This window comes from Stegostoma tigrinum, chromosome 25 (genome assembly GCF_030684315.1).
Source record: "Stegostoma tigrinum isolate sSteTig4 chromosome 25, sSteTig4.hap1, whole genome shotgun sequence".
NCBI lineage: Eukaryota > Metazoa > Chordata > Chondrichthyes > Orectolobiformes > Stegostomatidae > Stegostoma > Stegostoma tigrinum.
Window position 1 is genome coordinate 11,277,476 of NC_081378.1, and position 22,276 is coordinate 11,299,751.

At 45.8% G+C, this 22,276-nt stretch overlaps 1 long non-coding RNA gene across 1 annotated transcript in view; it reads right to left on the reverse strand.

The window, feature by feature from the left end:
- Positions 1-6,349: 6,349 nt before the first annotated feature.
- LOC125463374 (uncharacterized) overlaps positions 6,350-22,276 on the reverse strand; it is a 38,412-nt gene continuing 22,485 nt past the window's right edge. Inside the window, exons 2-3 of the long non-coding RNA XR_007249820.2 lie at positions 20,035-20,137; positions 6,350-7,477 (exon numbers count right to left, since the gene is read on the reverse strand). This is a non-coding gene — a long non-coding RNA (uncharacterized LOC125463374). The remainder of the gene's footprint in view (positions 7,478-20,034; positions 20,138-22,276) is intronic.

Consider the following 22,276-nt stretch of genomic DNA (forward strand, 5'->3'; position numbering starts at 1 on the left):
TTTTTATCTTCAAAAATGGATAAAGTCCATACAGATAATCTGTACAAAGATAAAAAAGCACATTCCACATTCAGCATCGGCCTAAACTCTGTGACGTTGTACATGTGCAGGTGTCTTGGAGTCCCAAAAACTGCAATAACTTTCCAACACCTTAGTTTATTTACTTATTGCACCATTTTATTGCCAATTTATTTCCTCCTATCAGTTTTACATGTTGTTAGCCTCTTCTTAAGCTTTAGCTCCACCAATGCTACAGCCTTCCGGTTGTTCCTCATTGCGAAACTTGATGGTAAGTTTTAGAGGTAGTGGGAACTGCAGATGCTGGAGAATCTGAGATAACAAGGTGTAGAGCTGGATGAATGCAGCAGGCCAATTAGCATCAGAGGAGCAGGAACACTGATGTTTCGGGCCTGGGGACCCTTCTTCAGAAAATTTTAGGAATAGCTTCAATTCAGAGAGCACTCCGTCAGAGTCCTGTCCACTCCTTCAGGATCCCAGCAGCAGAAACTGGATGGGCTCCATGTGCTCTAAACACTTAAATAAAAGGTGGGCAAGAGTGCATTGCATGGGTCCACACTTGAGGTTACAAAGCCTTCAACTTGTGTAAAATGAAAACAGTGTGTCATAGATTCCTGCTGAGGGCTCACGCTCTCCATTTTAATTAAAATTTCTAATTTAGCTTAACAACAAATTTGAAAATGGTCCACACAGAACGTTATACTTGCAACATAAATTCACTCTGAAAATCAGTTTTGGCTGTCCATTTGAACACGGCTGTAATGATATTGCTTAAGTTATTGAATCATCTGATAGATTTAAGATATACAGTTTGATGAGATTACCACACTTTTATCTGGTTACTCCTGTTTGATGTCTTAGAATCCAGCAACATCATCATTTTACATTGGGTTGAAGGAAAAAAGAAAATCCAGATCTAGTTTTCACTGGCCCCCTAAAATGTCATTCAATGCGGTATATCTATGGATCCAATTGTATTTCCCTAGTGTTTGAAAGGATTAGAAAACATGAGGTCATTCAGTAGCAGTCTGCTCAGGGATACAGCAGGACCCAAGAGGTGACACAGGAGGCTTGGAAATAAATGGGGATCTTAGGAAGTATACAGGGGCTTGCGATAGGCTAAGTGTTTTTTTTAGTGCCGCCATATAAAAAGCTTCCTTGCAATATTTTTATCTGTTGCACCTGTTTTAAGAAGAGGTATAAAATTAACCTGACACACCAGAAAAGAAAGGCCTCCCTGCTGGGCCAGTAAGAGCTGTAGTCAAAACCATTAAAATATAGGTGGCCACTTTACAAGGAGGATGGGAGAGTGGGGTCAGGGGCAGGCATGTGGGCTTTCGGAGATGGGTGGAAGGGTTTGATGATGCGATCCAACCCCAGCAATGCCCATCATATGGAAGGACTATGGTCTAATGGCAGACAATGCAGGTTCCCTTGTCACGGACATTATGGTTCTGTTATACAAGAGGGTCCCCAATTTACAAATGTCCAACTTACAGACATTCATTCTTGCAAACATGATCTCATTAAAGATCCGACATGAATAAAAATAACAAACATATCCTGTACTTGTAAACAGCTGCTTTATATCGTCTTGCATTATGTTCTGACTTGTGTATAAATTGACTTGCGAATACGTTCCAGCATACAACCTGTTCACAATCTGGGGACTGCCTGAAACTTCCAATGAGGTTGAATTGCCTGTGAACGCTGGTTTAATTACGGAATCACTGAATCATTACAACACTTGAAGAGGCTATCACGGGTACAACAGTCTGGCTGAAGAAACAAAGGTGACAGGAATAAAATCTGTTTTCAAATATGGTCAGGAATGTGGAGATGTACTGTTTAATATGGAATGGGAGATGCTATTGTCTAATATGGTGGTGAACAAATTCAATGGAGAAATGAAGCCTACAAGCAGGCTTTAGGGAATTAGGTTAAACATTGAAAAGCAGAACTTCAAAGGTTGTAATCTCAGGATTACTGTGCCATGTATTAGTGAGTATAGAAATAGATAGTTGGAGCAGATGACTATGTGGCTGGGGAGCTGGTGCAGGCAACTTGATGCATTTTAAGTTTCTGGGGAGCTAGGGTTTGTACAAGTTGGATGGGTTATATTTGAACAGAAATGATATAGATGCAATACTTTTCTGACGAAGGGTCTAAGCCCGAAACGTCAGCTTTTGTGCTCTTGGGGTGCTGCTTAGCCTGCTGTGTTCATCCTGCTCCACACTTTGTTATGTTGGATTCTCCAGCATCGGCAGTTCCCATGATCACTTATATAATGTTCTTGGAGTGTTTTGTCTACTTGCTGCTCAGGGCAGGAAAGATCAGGGGAAGGTCAGATGGAGGCCTGGGGCAGGGGCATGGTGTTAATAAATTGCAAGGTGTCAGCACAATTGTTAAAGTCAATGTGTAAATGGACCGTGAGTTAAGAGAGAAAAGAAATATTGGAAATCTGTCAAAATCTGGATGTCAACAGGTAGATTAACACTTTAAAGGCTGATCCTTAAGTGGAAGTTTTTCCAGTTTAGAAGTTCAGCCAGATTTTCAATTTCTAGTGATAATGGGAACTGCAGATGCTGGAGAATCCAAGATAACAAAGTGTGAAGCTGGATGAACACAGCAGGCCAAGCAGCATCTCAGGAGCACAAAAGCTGACGTTTCGGGCCTAGACCCTTCAACAGAGAGGGGGATGGGGAGAGGGTTCTGGTACCTATCCCTTCCTCCCACCTCAAGCCACACCTCCATTTCTTACCTACTAACCTCATCCCGCCTCCTTGACCTGTCCGTCTTCCCTGGACTGACCTATCCCCTCCCTACCTCCCCACCTATACTCTCCTCCACCTATCTTCTTTTCTCTCCATCTTCGGTCTGCCTCCCCCTCGCTCCCTATTTATTCCAGAACCCTCATCCCATCCCCCTCTCTGATGAAAGGTCTAGGCCCGAAACATCAGCTTTTGTGCTCCTGAGATGCTGCTGGGCCTGCTGTGTTCATCCAGCCTCACATTTCGTTATCTTTTCAATTTCTAATTGTTTTTGTGGAACTACAATGGATAATGCATTTGGCAGGATATTGGATGAAAATTTGATCAGGATGCTGCTTAATACTCGACTATCCAGGATCACACATGAGGAATGGCCACTTGGGCAGTTCATAATGGCTAGTCACAAGCTGTAGAAGCAAATTCTAACCCAATTCAGTGCCTTCAGGAGAGAAGGTTCAAAAAGCCAAAGGAAAGGAAACGAAAGTTAAGCAAACAGCGGCTGAGATGCCTGACCAAACACCAAACTGAACAATCAGAGATAATGGGAACTGCAGATGCTGGAGAATCCGAGATAACAAGGTGTGGAGCTGGATGAACACAGCAGACCAAGCAGCATCATAGAGTATCATATGGTATTTCCAACAAAGAAAGTGTTATCAATCAATAAAGTCAATCAGTGAATGTCCCAGGCCAGCATTTTTTACCTCTCTCTACTGGTCCTTAAAATTCATGGAATCCCTACAGTGTGGAAACAGGCCATTCGGCCCAACAAGTCCACACCAAACCTCAGAGCATCCCACCCAGACCCATCCCCACATAAACCCGCCTAAGCTAAACATCCCTGAGCACTATGGGCAATTTAGCATGGCCAATCCACCTAGCTTGCACACCTTTGGACTCTGGGAGAAAACCGGAGCACCTGGGGGAAACCCACGCAGACACGGGGAGAACGTGCAAGCTCCACACAGACAGTCGCCCGAGGGTGGAATTGAACACAGGACCCTGTCCCTGTGAGGCAGCAGCGCTAACCACTGAGCCACTGCGTCTAGGTGAGTTGCATTCTTGAACTGACACAGTCCGTGTGGTGTAGGGGCATTTCCTGGTGCTTGTTGGGTAGGGAGTTGAAGAATTGTGACCCACGGACAATGAAAAAATGTTGGTACATTTCCGGGGCAGGTTGGTGTGTGAGCAGGAGGAAAGCTTGCATGCGGCGATATCTCCATGCTCCCGCTGCTGCTGTTGTTCCTGGTGGTTGCAGTCATGGGTTTGTGAGGTGACATTTGAATAATCCTTGTAACATTATTGCAGTTTATCTGTAGGTGATAAAGGTGGTGGACAGAGGCAAAACACTGAGGATACTGGAAATCTAACACAGAATGCTACAGAAATGTTTGGCAGCATCAGTGAAGAGAACCTGAAAGTCAATGTTTCAAGTTGGGTATGATGCTTCTTCAGAACTATGTAGATTGTAGTCAAAGACCTTTATGAAACTAAAGCCCTTGAAGATTCATGTGCATGTCAGAAAGCCAGCCATTGAGAAATCCTGATATAATAATTAGATATTCAGTGTGGTAACGGTACTACTTAACACGGATTTTAATAAATGATTTGTATGTGAATCTCGGAGATATGGTTAGTGTGTTTGGGATAGCACCGAAATAGGTGGTGTAGTGGACAGTGGAGAATATTATCTCAGAGTTCAATGGGATTTTGATCAGATGGGCCAACAGGCCGAGGAGTGGCAGACGGAGTTTAATTTAAATACATGTGAGATGTTACAATTTGATAAGGCAAACCAGGGCAGCACTTATACAGTTAAATGTTCAGGCCCTGGGGAGTGTTGCCGAACAAAGAGACCCATGGGTGCAGGTTCATAGTTCCTTGAAAGTGGAGTCGCAGGGAGACAGGGTGATGAAGAAGTCATTTGGCATGTTTGCCTTCAGTTGTCAGAAGAATGAGTTTAATAGTTTGGACACTAGGTTGCAGCTGTACAGGACATTGTGAGGCCACTTTTAGAATACTGCATGCAATTCTAGTTACCTGTCTAGAGGAAAGATGTTGCTAAATTTGAGAGGTATGTGGAAAAGATTTACATGGATGTTGCTGGGATTGGAGCGTTTAAGTTGTAAGGGGAGATTGAATAGGCTGGAGGGTTTGCCCTGGAGCATTCAGAGGCTGAGGGTTGATCTCATAGAGATTTATAAAATCATGACTGGCATGGATAGGGTAAATAGCTGACGTACTTTTCCCAGGGTGGGGGAGGAGTCCAAAAGTAAAGGACATAGGTTCAAGGTGAGAGGGGAAGCCTTTAAAAACAACCCGATGGGGGCTTTTATCATGCAGTGGGCATGCGTGTACGGAACAAGCTGCCAGAGGAAGAGGTGTGGGTGGGCACTATTACAACATTTAAAAGGCATCCTGGATGGGTAAATGAAGGGGATGAGTTTAGATCAATATGGGTCAAATGCTGTCATATGGTCAAATTGGGATGTCTGGTTGACTTGGACAAGTTGGACCAAAGAGTGTTTCTGTGCTGTATGACATTATGACCTTAAGAGTCATACCAGACTTAAAACATTAACTCTGTTTCTCTCTTCATATATATTGCCAAATTTGCTAAGTCTCTCCAACATTCTCTCTGCTTGTTTCCAGTGTTGGACAGGTTGATGATCAACGCTGCTTTGTCTTGGATCTTGTTGAATTTCTTGATTGCTGTTGGAGCTATTCTCAAATGACACATGGAAAATATTACATCAAAATACATTCTTAGCACCTGTAGATGGTGAAAAGATTTTGGAAGATCACAGGTGAGTTGTTTTGCACAGAATTCCCACATTCTGACCTGTAATTGTAACCCCAATATTTATGGTGTTTGGTGGATTGGACCTCTTCCACCACATTGTCTACATAAAATACTGGGTGTCACTTGGAAAGAAGAGATTACTAGTGAAGGCTCATAGGATTGCTTGGAGATGCCCTACGGGACTTTGTGACACTGAGACTGACAGGACTCATGTCTTACTTCCCAGAGCAGAGGTAGAGTGATCACTGCCAAATGGGAAAAGAAAACAAGACTAACCGATGACCAGTGAAGACCTGGTAAAGTCCATTCAACGAGTGTATTCTAGACCAGGCACAGTCTGGGTTGGGATACAAGAGATTGTGATGGAACGAGGCAGTGGCAGAGTTTTGTTGCCATTGCCTCACCCAGGACCAGAGGAACAAGTTTATGTCTAAGTAAATCTTGATGTGAACCTTAACAATACAATTAACACACTATTAACAACTGACACAGGTTTCCCACGTAGAGAATCCCAACTTGTATTTTGGAAAGAAATAGGTAGCCTGTCTAATGTTCTTTACTCAGTTTTATTTTACTACCAGTCATGATCAACATTTCCACTTGGAGGTATTGGATGGAAACTTGGCAGCTTTAAACAAAGGCCAGGTTTATATAATTGCAATACAGAATGTTCTGAAATGCTGTGTTGTGATTAAATGTGTTTTAATGCTTGTAAAAATAGAAGGCATCACCTGCACAATGGTACTGTTATAGAGGTAAACCTGGAGTTTATTAAATGTGTATGTAACTGGGACTAAAAGTAAAAAAAATTTTGTAGTGATAAAATCAATTTCAGATGAATGTGCTTAATTGTATTTTGTAGTTTAGATGAATGGTTGGTATAACTGGCTACCACTGCAGTTGTTGAGCTATTAATTACATTTCTAATTATAGGGTGGAGCAGCTTGAATTCTGTCAAGTTTCTATGTGCGTTCCCGCATTCCAGAGGTACTGGGAACTCTTGAACGAGATTCAAGCACCACCTGTTATTAAAATCAATATTTGTTCAGATCGCAGAAGGACATTCGTCATCTTGGTGGCAGAAGCAGCTGTACTATAAGAAGCAGGAAGCAGAGGAGGGGTCTTTCAGCCTCTGCAGAGTTGTTAGAACAACTGTTTCAACTGCCAAGGCCACCTAAGAGAAACGAAACCATCACTACCCAGAAGGGAGAACAAAACAGTACAACTTGCGAAATGAGATATGCTGGTCCGATTTGTCCGGTATGTCTCTAAGTAGTGCTCCAGTATGACCAGTACATTAATTTCCAAGTATTACTGATTTTTAAAATTTGTTTTATCACTGCGTAATGAGAATAGAATTAATCATACAAACACTGTACTGATTTTTTTAGCTTTAGATTTTGTTGTCACGTGCACTCACGTTCAAAAGTACAGGAGTGCAGTGAAAACAGTATAATGTCACCACCTTAGATACAGGTACCTAGATACAGTATCTTAAGAACAAGGCTGAAAGTTAACTATTACGCTAATTCCGAGCATCAAGTAAAAAAAAGTGAAGAATAAATCTAAAAGTCAAACATTACAGTCTTTCGAAGATGCTCAGCCATGCTGGGACGACACTTCCTACAAGGGCTCAATCTCCTCCGTTTCGCCATGCTTTCCCCCGCACAGTCCATTCCAGGCGAAACCACACCAGGTCTACAATGCTGCTACTGAAGCAACAGCTGTTCCTGTTGATCCACTGGTAGTTCAGAACAGGGACAAGGCTGTACTTCACTGCTGGATCCGAAGCTTGTCCAGTTTGTGACTAAGATAAAACCAACAACTGTGGATGCTGGAAATCTGTAACAAAATTGCCAGAGAAATTCAACAGGTCTGGCAGCATCTGCAAAGAGAAAACAACATTAACAGTTTAAGTCCAGTTCTGAAGAAGGGTCACACTGGTCTCAAAACATTAACTCTGCTTTCTCTTCACAGAAGATGCCAGAACTATTGGGTTTCTCCAGCAATTTCTGTTTATGCCGCATTCATTGTTAAAGGGAGAACGTATCCAATTGTGGGAAAGAGCACAGCTTCCATCACAATAAGGAAGCCACCAAAGGGAACATTGAGTGCAACACTAACATGGAGGCAGGTCGCCCAATAACAGGTGAGATTATGAAATTGGCAACCACGGGTAATGGCTGAGAAGTACAGAATATAGATGCATTTAAGGGGAGGCTAGACATGCAGATGAGAGAGAAATGAGTAGAGGATTATGATGATCAATTTAGACGAGGAAAGATGGGATGCTCAAGAGAAAAATAGCCAACTGATTTCACCAAGTGGGCTGTTTAGAAAGATAAACTGGCATGTTTAGGAGCCCTACAGTATGCAAACAGGCCACTTGGCCCAACAGGTCTACACCAACTCTCTGAGGAGCATCCCACTCAAACTTACTCCTTTATACCTAATCCCAGCAACATGCACATCCCTAGACACTATGGGCAATTTAGCACTGCCAATCCACCTAACCTGCATATCATTGGACTGTGGGAGGAAACCAGAGCAAACCCACACAGACAGTGGCCCAAGGCTGGAACTGAACCTGGCAGTAATGAGGCAGCAATGCTGACCACTGAGCCACCATGCCAGATTGGTTCTGTGCTATATACCCCATGTATTTGAAATGCTGTGCCTATAGAGATTCACACGCATGGCAGAAAACTGGTTGTTGAAAGATCCAGACATAATGATTAGATATTCAGGTGGTGATCATACCCATTTACCAAATAGCTGTAAAATGATTAGTACTGATCAAGATTACTTTTCTCAATTTCAATGGTATTTTCACTGCAGGCAAGTTTAATGCACAATGTTTTGAGTGTACAACACAGCAGAATTAATTATATATAACAAAGTGTGAAGCTGGATGAACACAGCAGGCCAAGCAGCATCTCAGGAGCACAAAAGCTGATGTTTCGGGCCTAGACCCTTCATCAGAGAGGGCCCGAAACGTCAGCTTTTGTGCTCCTGAGATGCTGCTTGGCCTGCTGTGTTCATCCAGCTTCACACTTTGTTATCTTGGATTCTCCAGCATCTGCAGTTCCCATTATTTCTGATACAGCAGAATTAATTGCTTTGTTGCAGTGTAGCTTAAGTTACCTCCATACCTCATGGTAGAGGACACATGATTACAACAGATCAGCACAGGCATTTGCACGTGACTGCATTTCAATTCAAACAGCTACCTGCCTCCATGTTAACATTATGGTTAGTATTTCCTTGAAGCTGCAGGGCCTTCTGGGAGAATCTATGCACGCCAGTTGTATGCTGATCCACTGCTTTCCACTTTTGGAAAACTGTTACCATGCACAGAGCTGAGAGATATACGCTCAGTGGTTAGCACTGTTGCCTCACAGCCCCAGGAACCCAGATTTGATTCCACCCTTGGGCGACTATCTGCGTGGACTTTGCACATTCTCCTGGTGTCTGCGTGGGTTTCCTCCCACAGTCCAAAGTTGTGCAGGCTAAGCAATTGTTCAGGCTAAATTGCCTGTGGAGTTCAGGGATGTGTAGATTATATGGGTTATAGGAGGATGGGATGCTCTGAGGGTCGGTGTGGACTTGTTGCGCTGAAAGGCCTGTTTCCACACTGTAGGCATTCTATGAGCTATTAGAACTGAGAGGGAGTGTTGCTTATGATTAAATTGGCTCGTCCGTCAGCTAGGGACCAACTTGACATGTTAAAATGATTGAACAAGCAATGTCTATGAGCAGAGCCACAGTTACTTAATTGGCTGAAATAAAATTGGGATATACAGTGGTTATTTATCCAATCAAACGTTGATTTTTCACAGGATGAAGGGTGGGTCCCAGGAAATTCGGAACAAAAAACAAGAAACTATTTCAAGAAGATAAGTTGACTAAATGTTTTATTTGGCTTTGAAAGTCTGACCTTCAGGTCATCACTACCCAGTGGAAAATTACATGCCCATATAAGCGGAAACTATCTTTGTTATTGAAAGAAGGCACTGTCAGAAGGTTCTGATAGGGGTGGGATGTTTGAGTTGAGCATTTTTTCCGCTATTTTCCACCATTTGGAAGTAAAATGAAATTGTTTTTGTTCCAAAAGTGGACAGTGCTTGGAGTAGCAGAAAGAAAGTTACTGGGGATATTGGAAGTGCATTAGTTGGCATAGTGAAGTAGGGGAAGTGAAGGTTAACTATATTAATACAAACCTTGATAACTAACATTTTTCTGCTCTATTTCCAGGCTCTGCAGTGATAGACCTAAGCTGGGACAGGGGTGGGGGGGACAGGGCGAATAACAAGTTGGAGTCATTTTGGCACAGTGCATTGAGACATTCCCATCAGTGGGCTATACTCCCAGGGGAATGCAGAGAAGTGGATCAACTGAGGCAGATCGCCAAAAACGATAACTGAAGCACCATTTAGAGGTAGATTGTGTACCTCTCCACCACCAGGACAGTGGCAGACTGTCCCTAATGTAAAGCATAGCCAGGTCTGCTTAGCTAGCTGGGGGCAAGCTACCTGTAGAATGGGCAGTGAGGGGAGGGGTATTCATAGAACAGCACAGGCTTTGTGCCTTCCCTGAAGTGAATAATATAATGGAGGAACACAATTGCAGCCAAGACCTGACCTTCATGAGGTTTCCCTTCCAGCCTGATTCATCTAACTGGTTGGTTAATGTGTAGACCAGCTTGCCAAGCTGAGATCTCACTGGCCTGCCCTGGCACTGTCCATTTCTCCTGGTGAAGCAGAACCTGCAGCCTTCTGATGAGGCCAGCTTCATTGAGAGCCTGCCAGCTGTCTCTAATGGGACTGCAAATACAAAAGCAGCCAAGTTGAAGCCACCCTCTGGGAAGCTAAGGGTCTAGGCCCGAAACACCAGCTTTTGTGCTCCTGAGATGCTGCTTGGCCTGCTGTGTTCATCCAGCTCCACACTTTGTTATCTCGGATTCTCCAGCATCTGCAGCTCCCATTATCTCTATATCCTCTTGTGCAGGCTCTAGACTCTTCCATGGGCTCTCACAGCCCACCACAACATCCAGCCCTTTGTCGACCAAATTAAAGCTGGAATCAAACAGAACCCAGTCAATCTGAACTGTTTCAAATTCCTAAATAAAACATCCAAGGGCCCAAGCATATCTTCCAGGTGAAGCAGAGCCTTACCTGCACTTCCCACAATCTAGTATACTGCATTCACTGCTCACTATGTAGTCTCCTCTAGGTCGGGGAAGGGAAGCTTACCGCTTTGCAGAACATCTACATCCTGCTCACAAAAAAGCCCCTGACCTTCCAGTTGCCTGCCACTTCCACACACCACTGTGTTCCCTGGGCAACATCGCTGTCTAAGGCTCGGTGCAGTGCTCCAACAAAGCTTGGAGAAAGCAGGTAGAACAACACTTCATTTTCCACTTGGGAGACCTGCAGCCTTCAGGGCTCAATATCGAATTCGATAGCTTTAGATCTTAACTTCTCCCATGTCCTTACCCTAGCTCTCACGTACCAGGTCATTTTGTCACATGGTCTAGCCACTAACAGTCCCCATTAATAGCCACTCACCCTCCTAGACAGATCATTATTCACTTCATTGTCTGTCCAACTGTTCTGTCCTCTCTCCTTGGGCTCTATCCCCACCCATTGTTTAATGCTTACTCCTTCTCCCCACACTATCTTTTGCATAAAAGCCAACTTTTTCCTAGCTAGCATCAGCTTTCAGGAAGGGTCACTCAACCTGAAAACGTTAACTCTAATTTTTCTCCACGGATGCTGCCAGAGCCCTTGAGCTGTTCCAGCAATTTCTGCTTTTGTTGTTTCAATTTTTTTATTAGCTGGAAAGGGTTAGCTTTACACTGAATCCACCGCTAACACAGCAACATTTTTATTTTTATTTGTTGCAGTGCAAGATCAGGAAAGCTGTTTGAAATGTCAACTGGCCCCGGGCAGGTCAGAACCCTGTGTCATGCTACTGGCTCGTGCACCATCTTCTGAAAGAAAGCTCCAGGCCACTGGATACTTAAACAAAGGATTAAATGTAACTCCCTTAATATTTCAAGATAACAGAGTGTGAGGCTGGATGAACACAGCAGGCAAAGCAGCATCTCAGGAGCACAAAAGCTGACGTTTCGGGCCTAGACCCTTCATCAGAGAGGGGGATCGGGACAGGGAATTGGAATAAATAGGGAGAGAGGGGGAGGTGGACTGAAGATGGAGAGAAAAGAAGATAGGTGGAGAGGAGAGTATAGGTGGGGAGGTAGGGAGGGGATAGGTCAGTCCAGGGAAGACGGACAGGTCAAGGAGGTGGGATGAGGTTAGTAGGTAGGAAATGGAGGTGCGACTTGGAGTGGGAGGAAGGGATGGGTGAGAGGAAGAATAGGTTAGGGAGGCAGAGACACGCTGGGTTGGTTTTGGGATGCCGTGGGGGGAGGGGACGAGCTGGGCTAGTTGTGTGATGCAGTGGGGGGAGGGGACGAACTGGGCTGGTTTTGGGATGCAGTGGGGGAAGGGGAGATTTTGAAGCTGGTGAAGTCCACATTGATACCATTGGGCGCAGGGTTCCCAAGTGGAATATGAGTTGCTGTTCTTCCAACCTTCGGGTGGCAACATTGTGGCACTGCAGGAGGCCCATGATGGACATGTCATCTAAAGAATGGGAGGGGGTTGAAATGGTTTGCGACTGGGAGGTGCAGTTGTTTATTGCGAACCGAGCGGAGGTGTTCTGCAAAGCGGTCCCCAAGCCTCCATTTGGTTTCCCCAATGTAGAGGAAGCCACACCGGGTACAATGGATACAGTATACCACATTGGCAGATGTGCAGGAGAACCTCTGCTTAATATGGAAAGTCATCTTGGGGCCTGGGATAGGGGTGAGGGAGGAGGTGTGGGGGCAAGTGTCTCACTTCCTGCGGTTGCAGGGGAACATGCCAGGTGTGGTGGGGTTGGAGGGGAGTGTGGAGCGAACAAGGGAGTCACGGAGAGAGTGGTTTCTCCAGAAGGCAGACAAGGGTGGGGATGGAAAAATGTCTTGGGTGGTGGGGTTGGATTGTAGATGGCAGAAGTGTCGGAGGATGATGCGTTGTATCCAGAGGTTGGTGGGGTGGTATGTGAGAACGAGAGGGATCCTCTTGGGGCGGTTGTGGTGGGGGCGGGGTGTGAGGGATGTGTTGCGGGAAATGCGGGAGACACGGTCAAGGGCATTCTCGACCACTGTGGGGGGAAAGTTGCGCTCCTTGAAGAACTTGGACATCTGGGATGTGCGGGAGTGGAATGCCTCATCCTGAGAGCAGATACGGTGGAGGCGGAGGAATTGGGAATAGGAGATGAAATTTTTGCAGGACGGTGGGTGGGAGGAGGTGTATTCTAGGTAGCTGTGGGAGTTGGTGGGCTTGAAATGGACATCAGTTTCTAGCTGGTTACCTGAGATGGAGACTGAGAGGTCCAGGAAGGTGAGGGATGTGTTGGAGATGGCCCAGGTGAACTTGAGGTTGGGATGGAAGTTGTTGGTGAAGTGGATGAACTGTTCGAGCTCCTCTGGGGAACAAGAGGCGGTGCCGATACAGTCATCAATGTACCGGAGGAAGAGGTGGGTTTAGGGGCCTGTGTAGGTGCGGAAGAGGGACTGTTCCACGTAACCTACAAAGAGGCAGGCATAGCTGGGACCCATGCGGGTGCCCATGGCCACCCCCTTTGTCTGTAGGAAGTGGGAGGAATCGAAAGAGAAGTTGTTGAGGGTGAGGACAAGTTCGGCTAGGTGGATGAGGGTGTCGGTGGAGGGGGACTGGTCGGGTCTGCGGGACAGGAAGAAGCGGAGGGCCTTGACATTTTTCCAGCCCCACCCTTGTCTGCCTTCCGGAGAGACCACTCACTCTGTGACTCCCCTTGTTCGCTCCACACTCCCCTCCAACCCCACCACACCCGGCACCTTCCCCCACAACCACAGGAAGTGCTACACTTGCCCCCACACCTGCTCTCTCACCCCCATCCCAGGCCCCAAGATGACTTTCCATATTAAACAGAGGTTTTCCTGCACATCTGCCAATGTGGTATACATTGTACCCGGTGTGGCTTCCTCTACATTGGGGAAACCAAATGGAGGCTTGGGGACCGCTTTGCAGAACACCTCCGCACGGTTCGCAACAAACAACTGCACCTCCCAGTCGCCAACCATTTTAACACCCCTTCCTATTCTTTAGATGACATGTCCATCATGGGCCTCCTGCAGTGCCACAATGATGCCACCCGAAGGTTGCAGGAACAGCAACTCATATTCCGCCTGGGAACCCTGCAGCCCAATGGTATCAATGTGGACTTCACCAGCTTCAAAATCTCCCCTTCCCCCACCGCATCCCAAAACCAGCCCAGTTCGTCCCCTCCCCCCACTGCACACAACCAGCCCAGCTTGTCCCCTCCCCCCACTGCATCACACAACCAGCCCAGCTCGTCCCCTCCCCCCACTGCATCCCAAAACCAGCCCAGGCTATCTCTGCCTCCCTAACCTATTCTTCCTCTCACCCATCCCTTCTTCCCACCTCAAGCTGCACCTCCATTTCCTACCTACTAACCTCATCCCACCCCCTTGACCTGTCCGTCTTCCCTGGACTATCCCCTCCCTACCTCCCCACCTATACTTTCCTCTCCACCTATCTTCTTTTCTCTACAACTTCGGTCCGCCTCCCCCTCTCTCCCTATTTATTCCTGTTCCCTCACCCCATCCCCCTCTCTGATGAAGGGTCTAGGCCCGAAACGTCAACTTTTATGCTTCTGAGATGCTGCTTGGCCTGCTGTGTTCATCCGGCTTCACACTTTGTTATCTTGGAATTCTCCAGCATCTGCAGTTCCCATTATCTCCCTTAATATTTCCCCTTGTTTCAAAACTAAAGTGCGATATTAGTTTCAAGTTGTAACAATTTGAAGCAGAGCACTGGATTCCTACTGGAGCTCCATCAATGAATACTCTCTGAATGAATGTTGCCAAAAGCTGTTTATCTGTCATTTATCTAATAGCATCCTTGCAGTGTGGAAGCAGGCCACTCGGCCCATCAAGCCCACAACAACTCTCCAAAGAGCATCCCAATTCGGACCCATTCTCCCACCATATCCCTGTAATCCTGCCATTCCCATGCCTAACCCACCTAAACTCCACACCCCTGGACACTATGGGCAATTTAGCATGGCCAATCCACCTAATCTGCATGTCCTTCTACTGTGGGAGGAAACTGGAGCACCCAGAGGAAACCCACACAGACACAGTAATATTTGTGCACACTCCACACTGTCACCTGAGGATGGAATCAAATCCAAGCCCCTGGCACTGTGTGGCAGCAGTGCTCGCCACTGAGTCACCCTGTGCAGTGCCATGCCATTGTGGGATCTTTCTCTGCACCCAATAGCTGCCATGCTTCCAATATCATTAGTGTCATAAGGTCACAGAGTCATAGAGATGTACAGCACAGAGCTGTCTCTTGGTCCAAAAACAAAGTTGCCAGAAAAGCTCAGCAGCTCTGGCAGCATCTGTAAAAGGGAAAACAGAATTAACGTTTCAGGCCCGGTGACCCTTCCTCAGAGCTGAAGGTGGCTGGGAAAACATCAGTTTAACTGTAGAAAAAGGTGGAGGGGATGGGATAGGGGGTAAATGATAGGATAGATCCTAAAGAAAGAGAAGAGCAGTTAGACAGACAAAGAGTTGATAACGATCTAGCTAGGAGGGGGAATAGTTGTTAATGGGAACTGTTAGTGACTAATAGCAGGCCTGGTGTGTGGGTTTGGGTGGAGGAAAGGGACATGGGAGAGTTCAGGCCCTAAAATTATTCAACTCAATATTGAGTCCGGAGGGTTGCAGTGTCCCCAAGTGGAAAATAAGGTGTTGTTGGGCTGCATGGTCCAAGCTATGCCTGCCTCTTTGTAGATTATGTGGAACAGTCCCTCGTCCACACCTACACAGGCCTCAAACCCCACCTCTTCCTCCATTACATTGAAGACTGTATCGGCGCTACCTCGTGCTCCCAAGAGGAGCTCGAACAGTTCATCCACTTCACCAACACCTCCCACCCCAACCTCAAGTTCACCTGGACCATCTCCAACACATCTCCCACCTTTCTGGACCTCTCTGTCTCCATCTCAGACAACCACCTACAAACCGATGTCCATTTCTAGCCCACCGACTCCCACAGCTTCCTAGAATACACCTCCTCCCACCCACCCTCCTGCAAAAATTCCATCCCCTATTCCCAATTCCTTTGCCTCTGCCACATCTGCTCCCAGGATGAGGCATTCCACTCCCGTACATCCCAGATGTCCTCGTTCTTCAAGGACCGCAACTTCCCCCTGCGGTGGTCAAGAACACCCTTGACCGTGTCTCCCGCATTTCCCACAAGACATCCCTCACACCCCGCCCCCACAATAACCACCTAAATAGAATCCCCCTTGTCTTCACATACCACCCCACCAACCTCCGGATACAACGCATCAACCTCCGACACTTCCACCATCTTCAATCCGAACCCACCACCCAAGACATTTTTCCATTCCCACCCTTGTCTGCCTTCTGGAGAGTCACTCTCTCCATGACTCCCTTGCCCGCTCCACACTCCCCTCCAACCCCACCACACCCGGCACTTTCCCCTGGATCTGCAGGAAGTGCTACTCTTGTCCCACACATTCTCCCCCACCCCCATCCCAGGCCCCAAGATGACCTTCCACATCAAACAGATGTCCACCTGCACATCTGCCAATGTGGTATACTGCATCCGCTGTACCTGTTGTGGCTACCTCTACATTGGGGAAACCAAGCGGAGGCTTAGGGACTGCTTTGCAGAACACCTCCGCTCGGTTCACAATAAACAACTGCACCTCCCAGTCGCCAACCATTTCAACCCCCTCCCATTCTTTAGATGACATGTCCATCCAGGGCCTCCTGCAGTGCCACAATGATGCCACCTGAAGGTTGCAGGAACAGCAACTCATATTCTGCTTGGGAACCCTGCAGCCCAATGGTATCAATGTGGACTTCACCAGCTTCAAAATCTCCCCTTCCCCCACCGCATCCCAAAACCAGCCCAGTTCGTCGCCGCCTGCCTAACCTGTTCTTTCTCTCACCTATCCCTTCCTCCCACCTGAAGCCGCACCTCCATCTCCTACCTACTAACCTCAACCTGCCCCCTTGACCTGTCCGTCTTCCCTGGACTGACCTATCCCCTCCCTACCTCCCCAACTATACTCTCCTCCCCACCTATCTTCTATTCTCTCCACCTTCGGTCCGCCTCCCCCTCTCTCCCTATCTATTCCAGAACCCTCACCCCATCTCCCTCTCTGATGAAGGGTGTAGGCCTGAAACCTCAGCTTTTATTCTCCTGAGATGCTGCTTGGCCTGCTGAGTCCATCCAGCCCCACACTTTGGTATCTCGGATTCTCCAGCATCTGCAGTTCCCATTATCTCTGCTGTTCTTCCAGCTTGTGTTGGTCTTCGCTGGAACACTGCAGCAAGCCAGAGACAGAGATATTAGCCAGGGAACAGGGTGGTGTGTTAAAGTGACAGGCAACTGGAAGCTCAGGGTCTTTTTTTGTGAGCAGAATGTAGATGTTCTGCGAAGCAGTCATCTAGTCTTCGCTTTGTTTCCCCAATGTACAGGAGACCACACTGTGAGCAGAGAATGCAGTAGACTAGATTCTAGGAAGTGCAGGTGAAGTGTTGCTTCACCTGGAAGGTACGTTTGGGGCCTTGGATACTGGAGAGGGAGGAGCTAAACGGACAGGCGTTACACCTTTGTCGATTAAAAAGGAAGGTGCTGTAGGACTGTGGAAGGATGTTTTGAGTGAAGGAAGAGTGGATCAGAGTGCCCCGGAGGGAACGGTCCCTGGCGTACAAGGGAGGGGAGGGGAATATATTTCTGGTGGTGGCAACTTGCTGGAGGTGGCTGACATGGTGCCTGATGATCTTCTGGATGTGGATGCTGGTGGGATGGTAGGTAAGGATAATGGGAACCCTATCACTGTTGTGGGAGGGAAGAGAACGGGTGAGGGTGGAGGTGTGGGTGATGGGTCGGACCCAGTTGAGGGCCCCATCAACCACGGAGCTCTGGAAGCCTCGGTTGAGGAAGAAGGCAGACAATTCGGAGGCTCCCTTGTCAAACGTGGCCTCATCTGAACATATGCAATGGAGACAAAGGAACTGAGAGAATAGGATGGAGCTCTGCAAGGTAGAGGTCAATACATCAGACTCTGGCGTCTGTTTGTTCCAATGTGTTCATGCCGACCAGATAACCTAAATTAATCTAGTCCCATTTGCCAGCATTTGACCCATATCCCTCAAATCCTTTCTTATTCACATACCCATCTTGAGGCCTTTTAAATGTTATCATCATTCCAACTTCCAACACCTCCTCTGGCAGCTCATTCGATACACACACCACCCACTGCGTGAAAAAGTTGCCCCTAAGGTCCCTTTTAAATCTTTCCCTTCTCACCTTAAACCAATGCCCCTCTAGTTTTGAACACCCCCACCCTGAGAAAACGACTTTGGCCATTCGCCGTATCCATGTCCCACATGATTTTATAAACCTCAACCTCCGACACTCCAGGGAAAATAGCCCCAGCCTATTCAGCCTCTCCCTGTAGCTCAAACCCTCCAATCCTGGCAACATCCTTGTAAATCTTTTCTGAACATTTTCTAGTTTCACCACATCCTTCCTATATAAGGGAGTCCAGAATTGCACACAGTATGTCTAAATATATCGGAGACTGAAAAGTATATTGAGGCACTTGAAGGGCATGAAAAAATCACATGTTTACAATTTCTTTCTTCAATACAAATTTTTTTGGGAACTATATTTTAAATCAGACAATTCTTTTGCAGGTTACACAGAATTTGAGATCCTTAGGAAACATTCTATTCTCTGCGGCCATAATAATGTTCCCCTGGTTTTGGACTTCTGTTCTTGGCCAATCTGCATGGTTTCACTTCTGCTCCAATTTGTAATGGGCACAGTTCTCAAAAACCAGAGCATTTCCTTATTTTGTGAAATGGACCTCATTATTAATGCACCTCGATGTGATGAAAGTTGGGGAACATTTCTCTGACATTATTTCAGAATCTCGCAAATGCAGAGAAACTGTTAGCATCTATTAAGTAATTTAACGATATAAATGCTAAATAGACACAAAGTCTGAGGTTGAAACTAGAACAAGCAACATGAGGCAGTAGACACCTCTCTTTATACATTAATAACAGCAGGTGTCCATAGAAAATAGTATCACCTTTGCAGACAGACTGGACATTGAGTCATTCTTTCCACTGTATAATGATTTCAAAGTTGTTACACAGTAGATGGAAAATGCTTTGAACCCCGATGCTTTTAAAACTAACCTGTAAAGCACAAAACAATAATTTCACTGTTACTGTTTCAAAAAGGGATACCTTTTGAGACTATGCGTTCCACATAAGCCACAGAAAATGATTAATGAGGAAGTGCTGGAAGTGGCTGGAAAGAAAAAGAGGATGTGAGTGCATAGCACAAAAGAGAATAACACAGTACCTTGGTCAAAGAGCAGACAGGAGACAGAGACAATTATTGGAGGGGAGGTTTGGGGGAAAGTATAGGAATGGGAAGCAGAGGGGAACATGGATAATGGTTGTATGGACTGGATGCAGTTGGAGTGTGGGAAGGCAGCATAGAGGGGGAGACTGATTGTAGTCCAGCTTTTGGGAAGAAAATGACACTGCCAAACTGATGAACCTTACTAAAGTAGATGGATGTATTCTTGAGGAAAGTATCTGAACAGATGGTCAATTGAAACAAAACACTTAGAGCACTATCTTCTGCCTCTCCTGTACATGTTAATATATTCCGAGGTTTACCTGTCGAGGTAAAGAGAGAGACTTCAGTTGCAAACTAAAAACAGGAAAGAAGGGAAATCCAGAGCTACAGCTGTCGGGAACACAAAGAAGCAAAGATTAAATCAAAGAAGGAAAAGGAGATTTATGACAACAGTCGAATAGATACAGAGTATATTAGCGAAGTTGGCAGAATGCAGAAAGTGCAAAGGATAAATGAAAAGTATCATCATCGACAATACTTGTTAATAAGCATGATTGTCCACCTAAGAAATCCCAGTCACTGATCATCGGTTCTGTTGGTCCATGTGCGACTGAAGAACCTGGTCCTAGAGCCACATCTCCCAACATACATTTGGCAGATGTTTCTGGGAGCTGGGAGCAGTCTTTGGCCCCCTCATATATGGGTTGCCTTTTACCTTGGGCATATTGTTGCAGAAACATGGTCCTTGACGGGAGGTAGATCTAGTTCTAGTTACAGGCAAGCAAACTTTAACAACTGGTGATCTTCCTAATGGTCACAGTCACAGCCAATGATATTACATGAATATCTTCCACTTGAATCACTGACTTGTTTTGGATCATACTTTGTCTAGTCGTTCCCCTCTGACCTTATTCCCATGGGTGGCCTTGCCAGGAGTTGAGAACTTCCGTTGGCTTAGATCTCGTGATCAATGGGACACTCCAGCCTCTCCAACACAGCAAGGTGGCAATCTATAGAAAGGATTTTAAAAAATATGTCAGGGGACCAGAGAAAGAATGTGAGTAAATACCTACAGGTAATGTAAAATGGAACCAAAAAGTATTTTACAAAAATATAAAAAGTCAAAGGAGAATGAATTGAATTGAATTCGATTTATTGTTACATGTACTCAGATGAGCACCATGAAAAGTTTACAAGTTGCTCACTATGGCGCCATCTTAGATATAAAGGTACAGACTCTTAGGCACAAGTTCTTAGGAACAACAATTAGAAGATAAAGCAATAAAAAGTCCAGCATTGCAGATTGTTGGAATTAAATAGTAAAAGGTTCAGAACAATAGACCTTCCAACCTCATCCATACTTGCACCGAGCCTCCAGTCTGCGCCAGGCTGTGACTGCATACTGCACCAGGCTTCACCTCAAGGTTCTTGATGCCAGAAGACTGCAAAGGAATCACTATGAAACTGGAAGTTCACACTGGGGGCACGCCTGGCTGAAAGGTTGCCAAAGGCCACTGAAAGATGGGCTAAGTGACTGCCCTGCTGAGCTGCTGAGAGACCACCATGCCAAGCTGAGAGAATGTCTCGCCAGGTCTACACTGTGACCGAGCATCCAAGGCAAAGAGTATAAGCCTGTACTGAGGCATGAAGTCCAAGGCCTAGAAGAAAGAAGAGACGAAAAGAGACACAAAAGAGAAATAAAGAGAGAAGGGAAAGAAAAGAAATTGGTGGAGTAGAGGAGCCCTGGCTGAAGTGTCCTACTCCATCACCATCTTGGATAAATAATTGGATTTAAACTGCATCAGAGATAATGGGAACTGCAGATGCTGGAGAATCTGAGATAACAAAGTGTGGAGCTGGATGAACACAGCAGGCCAAGCAGCATCAGAGGAGAAGGAAAGCTGACGTTTTGGGCCTAGACCCTGAAGAATTAATTTTGATAAACCTCCTGTCTACCATTTGAAGGAAGGATTTGAAAATATTTAATATTAAACAGAAGCTTACTCTTAGGCATCTGTCACTAACCATCCCTGCTGGGCAGGGCATGTTGTCCATGGGCCTGACACCTGATTTTTGCTTGGAATTCAGTTGCTGAAGGAGATTCCCAGGAAATGTGCTCGGGATGCCCTTAAAACCTCCCTGAGGAGGTCAAACATCTTGACTGTCTCATCAGAGTCCCTGGCTTGTGACAGACATTAATGATGAAGGTTCAATCAAAAAGGTTCCGAGCATGTGCGGTCAATGTGCTATGGCGAGCTCACAACCAATTCATCTCTTCATCCCTTCAAGCACTACCCCACCCCATGCCCTACATGTGACAATGTCTGAGATCATGCATTTGACTTATCCGCCATCTCTGAACCCATCAAACCAAAATGGAAACCCATCCAGCCTCAACTGTGAGGTTCTGTCCAAAAGGAGACTCTCATGTTGAATGCAGTGTCATGTATGAAGCAGCTGATTGCTGTATTAGATTACAGGAAATGTTTCATTACATTTATTCAGAAATGCGCTTAACCACTTCTGGTATCAACCAGTTGACATTCCAGATAAACAAAATGATCTGGAAAAACCTCTCAGAAAAATCTCCTGCAACAATTTACAAACTCTGAATCTGCTGAACCAGAATGAGCCTCAGGTGAATGTGTGTCCTTTATTCACCTGCAAGAAAACAGGAGAATTTATAACTCTATTTGGAATTAATCACTCAATAGAGGAAATAGATTAAAAAACAAAAAGAACTGCGGATGCTATAAACCAGAAACAAAAGGAGAAATTGCTGGAAAAGCTCAGCAGATCTGGCCACATCTGTGGAGACAAATCAGAGTTAACGTTTTGGGTTGAAAAGCTTTTCTGATGAAGGGCCTAGGCCCGAAATGTCAGCTTTTGTGCTCCTAAGATGCTGCTTGGCCCGCTGTTTCATCCAGCTCCACACTTTGTTATTTCGTTTGCCACGTTGACAGCTGAGATCATGGTCCAAGGTGAGAGCCCATGGGTTCACACCTTCAATGGAACGTGTGCACATTTAATTGTCTAATGATTTACTTTGAGGAGCAGTTTATCTTGAAATATGTAACATGGCATTGTACAGTGCCAACAGAGAATATTTGTGTTTATGATTCCTTCTCAGATGCGAAACTCCAGTGATG